This window comes from Egretta garzetta, unplaced genomic scaffold (genome assembly GCF_000687185.1).
Source record: "Egretta garzetta isolate BGI_Z169 unplaced genomic scaffold, ASM68718v1 scaffold77, whole genome shotgun sequence".
NCBI classification, from domain to species: domain Eukaryota; kingdom Metazoa; phylum Chordata; class Aves; order Pelecaniformes; family Ardeidae; genus Egretta; species Egretta garzetta.
In genome coordinates, this window is record NW_009260130.1 from 55,150 (window position 1) to 60,488 (window position 5,339).

Genomic DNA, 5,339 nt, shown 5'->3' on the forward strand with positions numbered 1-5,339 from the left:
GCGTCGGTCGCCTGCTTACCAGAAAAGAGCAAAATGGACCCGAAAATAATTGGGGTTTTGTTCCTGTCTGCCGGGCGAGCTCCCGCTGGCACGGCCGAAGGCTGCCAGCCCCCCGAGGATGGATCTGCTGGGGCGTCTCGATGCAGCAGGCAGCTTTAAAAGGTTGTCTGGAAAACAAGCAGAAACGCAGCTATTCCTCAGCAAGGGAAGAACTCGCAGGGCACACGAACTGCCTCTAGGCTGAATTAAGCGTCACAGGGATCAGATTCTACCACGATTCAATACGGTTCAGCTTCCACTGACAGAGTCAAGCCACTCCTAAGAAATAAAATACACCCATTTCTCCTGTAAAAGAAGCACTGCTGCCCCTCCCTCCCACCCGTCATCCCCTCCTGGCGCACCGCTAGCGGGAGGCAAAGACCCCTGGATGGGGCTTTCCCAGCGGCAGGCATTGCGCAAATTGCCTTCCAGCACGGCCCCCACACTGCAGGGAAGGAAGGAAAGGCTCTGCCGCACAGGGTTCCTGTCCCGTAACCCATAACCGAGCTGCCAGCAGCGCTAGCCTTTCCAAGGTCTTCTGAGCCAGTTCCCTCCCCTCTTGCCCTTCCAAATCATGGGGCTGGCAGCGTGCCATCCTCAGCCTGATCCAAATAATGCCTTCCCTAGAAGAGAGCAAGCAGCCCATCGGGTGGATTTCCTGCTAAGATGGGCTAAAGCATTTTCCTTTATAAATCCTACTTCCTGTAATTGCAATGGCAGTGATAGTATGATGTCACTACCTGCATTTTTCTTCTGCTTACTAGAGGTTATGAAGTCACATTTCAGTTGTTTGGAAAACTAGAGTTTTTGTGGTTCCACCCACACGTTAAAAAAAAAAAAAATTGTTCTGGCAGCTTGTTTTCATTTAGATTCCCACTCCGAAGCGGTCGTCTTAGCTCTGTTTCATCATTATCTCTCAAAAAAACAAGCAACAGAGTAAATAATTAAATCCATTTTTGAAGGCTAATTTAACTACAGCAATAGAATTCTCCCCCGGAAAAAATCTTCCATGGAAATGCTCTCTCTGAAACTGCAAACCTTCCCTTAACACCATAAAATATTCGCCTTTGACGGGGAGCAGCTGTAGTGACAATTTTTACAAGCAGGTGCCTCCTTCTGCAGCACATTAAACATATTTTCCATGGCTGCTGAAGCAGTGGAGCCGAGACCTTTCTTGTCTCACCTGAAGCAGCTTAACTGCTCTTTGACTTCAGTTTTTTAGTGAGGACACCGTGATGCAGGCACTCCAGCATCAGTAAGAAGCTGACGAGGCCCGTTATCTCTACATCAGAGATAAATACAGAAGAACAAGAATAAATAGCAATTCTCTAGTTATGCAAAGCCATTTTTATCATAACTGTTTTCCACAGCCATGAAGCATTTTTTAGTAATGATGTTAAAGAACATGCTGTTTTATCTGAGCGCTGAAACCCTGGAAAATCAAAAGAAAGGCAGGAATCTTTAAGGAATTCCAGCAATCCGAGCTATCTTAAATAGGGGATACAATTTTGGTTTTTTCAAAGGCTAAATTTGGTTTGCTACTGCAACGGATAAAGGATTCTTGCAGCCCACGGGACCACTGAAATTCTTTTAGCTGAACCCTGGCATGAATATTTATAGATCAAGCACTGATTTCTGCAGAATTTTGGCTTTGCTTAATTCAATTTTTCATAAAAATCTAGCCCTGTGATGCACAGAACCACATCATTTCTCCGTGCAGATTTTCTAGATTCTCAGCATGAATTCTTTTCGGTTTTGGCAAATTATTTTACCTTTGGAAATCAAGAAACTGCTCGCTAGCGATGATACATTTAAAGCATTCCCATGAAGAGTGACTCCACCTCTGAAGTGCAGCATGGGAATACAGCAGGTGCACTGCTGGGACCAGGCACAATACCGTGTCGTAATTCCCAATCCCTGAAACAAGCAGAGGCCTATCTTCCCATTCCAAAATCATTACGACACTACAAGGGGGAAAGGCAGATAAGGCCCACATTCAGGAAAACACTTAAATGTGCTTACCCTAAAATAACTTCATGTTTTCTTTCTTTTTCCTTTCTTCCCCCTTCCAATAATCTTCCCCATCCTCACCTCTTTCACTTAATATTTAATTTGCCATTCCCAAGAATCTCTACCACTTAAAATGACAGTTTTTACAGAAGTTCATGACAGTTACCCTGCTCATGTGATACACAGTTCCCTTATCTCCATTGTAAACTCCTGACGCAGTTTTTTTTCTTTTTCTGTTACTGTACAGAACCCATCACAACTGGGATCCCAGCCATGGTGCGTGCCTTGCACTAACACCATAAATACGGTGAAAATAATAGGCAAATCCTACTCTGTAAAACATACCAGGTTTCAGCTCCCATGGTGGGGCCTCACCGACAATCGCTTAGTGAAAAACCAAAAGGCATCCCATTATTGATACCTGGGACAGGTTGTCCCTTCCCTGTTGGGTGCCAACCCAACTGTAGGAGAACACACCAAGCAAGCAGTCACGGAGTCTGCCACAGAAAGCTGCTGTCTCTTACTCTGCCCCCATCAGGCACATAGGTTGCTGGGCTACCCTAGACTTTGCAGTGTCTCATGATGAAATGAGCAAGCTTCATGCTCCCAGGGGAATAGTTCAGGGCCTCTCCTGATGATTTCCATGCGGTAAAATGATTTGAGAACCCTTTTTTAAAAACTAAGCCATGGATGAAGTAGTCCTGTCCCATAGACTAGGACAATCTTTAAGAAATATAAGAACTCATTGCTTACTGAGGTTGTCAGCGTGGCTTCTTCAGTTCACCTAACACCAGTTATTTGGCTCCTTGGGGTCTACGTAAGGAAGAAAAAGGCTTGTCAAGGAAGGAATTAGGAAATCATACAGCACAGTATCCGCCAAATCAGAACAGATCCCAGAAATCCTTAATCCTACTCCCGTGATTTAGTAACTATGAGACCTGTCTTTAGCAAATGTTTTATGCTGGCCACAGCAGTGGGGTGGAAACTGCAGATAGGAGGGGTAGGATACTTGTTGTTGTCTCTTTAAGTGCCTCCATGTCACTTCATGGATCTCTGGTCTTCACCACCCAAGATAGGAATCGTGCTTGTCTTTACTTCAGACTTCAGTGCTACAATCATCTGCTGACAGACCTGTTCACACCAAGTCTAACTGGATCCAAATCTTGCATTGCTTCCTTTAGGAGCTGTGACCTGAAGGCATATGGAGACATGAAACAGCCTTTCCAGAACCAAGTGTAGTTTCATCTCAACAGTGAGAATGCAATCCTAACCAGAAAAGTGTTGTACTTAATAAATACTCTGAAAGTTTCTCTCTTACCCAAAATTTTGGTAGGCTTGTCCACTCATCTCCTTCTGCTGCGTGATGTTTGCAGTCTGCTTTCATCTTATCTGTGGTACTCTGTTCACATCCATCTCCATGGCTGTGTTTCAGAATCCTACCTGTATTTTCCTCTGGGATACACAACAGAAGAAATTCAGAGGTAAACATTACAGGGACTGACATCTCCTAGTTCTCAAGAATGGTGCTTTTATGAAGGCAGGGCGTCCCTCTCTTTTGCATACTGTCAGGAATTTAACCCCCGGCTGCCATTTAACTCAGCCCAGCTCATCAACAGATGAGAACTTGCAAGTCCTTAACATTTGAAGTTTCCTAATAGGCCACCACAAAGAGCCTCTGCTGGCTGGACATTTCATACCGTGGGCCAAGGAGGACAGCAGAAGCAGCTTTACATGCAGTATACTCCCAATCTTAGAGGAGCAGCTCTTGGGAAACACCCAAGTGCATCAGTAATACACAAGGAAAATGTTTTCAGAGACTTTGCTCTTCTGCCTTTCATGCGCAGCTAACATACATACTTGTCATCAATGAATTTACACAGACTAGGTATGTTTCCATTACTGTACGCCTAAGTAATAATAATCTAATCTTAAGATACTGATTTCAGCTGAGAGTTGAGAAATTTCTGAAAGGCTTGTAAGCTGGTAGTGATCAAATTTCACTGTACTCAAGCTTTAATTTATTCTTCCCACACAGTACAAATTAACTGCTGGCAGGAAAAGTGGTTCGCTATAGGGCAGAACTACCCTACAATTACTAGGTTCAACAGCGACCTCGGAAAGGTCTGTGAACAAAGTTGCTGCTTGTGTAACAGCAGCCTTTGCTCTTGGTTTAACTGCATAGGGAAGCACACAAAGTAAGTGCCTCAGACAGGCCAGGCTGGGATTTGCATTTAGAACACTGTTTAACTTCTAGATGTCAGACAATGACTTTTTAGGAGACGAGAGATTTGCCTACAGCACTTGGTTTTGCTTCTGAGGGAACGAATACTTTCAACTGTTACAGGAACGGCAGCAAAAGAGTTCTATTGAAACTTGGTTTGCTCAACTCTCACGTTTTTGACACTCAACACCTAAATAACCACTGTCCTCATGAATTGTAAGCCACACATACACACACCCCCCTCTACACGCATGTGGTAATTGCAATATAGATCATGTAGTACACACATACCTCTACACGCATGTAGTAATTGCAATATAGATCATATAGCACATTTTAAAATTGCACACACACAACCATACTCCTCATCATCTGAGCTATACCAAAATCAGCAAGGACAGCAACTCACACCCATCAGCTACTTCTGGTTTGGTTTGCTACTTCCCTGACTCATCAGCTGCTTCTGCATATAAAGCCTTGTGACTCAGAGGTGGCAAACCTGTGTGGGAGGACAGAGCATTGCTTCAAGCCATCTTTTCCTCTCTGTTCTTTTCACCCAGATTTCCCTCCTCACTCAGCTTCGCTCTCTTCCAAACTTCACCTCGAACCTAAGCAGCCCCCATCCTCTTCTCCCCACCGCATCGAGCGCCCATACCCACTATGTCCTCTTTACTCAGTTGCACATCTCGTTTTCACCGCTGCCACAGAGCAATGCCAGAGCCCTCGCTGCTGAGCTAGGGCACTCTCAAGCTGGACGTGGACAAGGAACTATGCAAGGAGATGGGGGATGGAGGAAATATGTTGTGGGGTGGGAGAATGTCACTACTGGCTGTGTAAGGTAGGCTATGACTTGCACTAAGCTGTGAAACAGATCTCGCTAGGAAGGGAAGGAGAGGAAGCTGCAGGGCATGCACTGGAATGTATAGGAGACTCTGGCATGTGGCACTGTCTGAATGACCTAAACAGTGTTAACGAGTTTGCTGAAGACCTGGCTTGCAGTGCCAAGCCCATCTAATCAGTAAATCTCCTACTGTCCAAGTTTTACTACCTTAAATCAAGTTATAGCTGC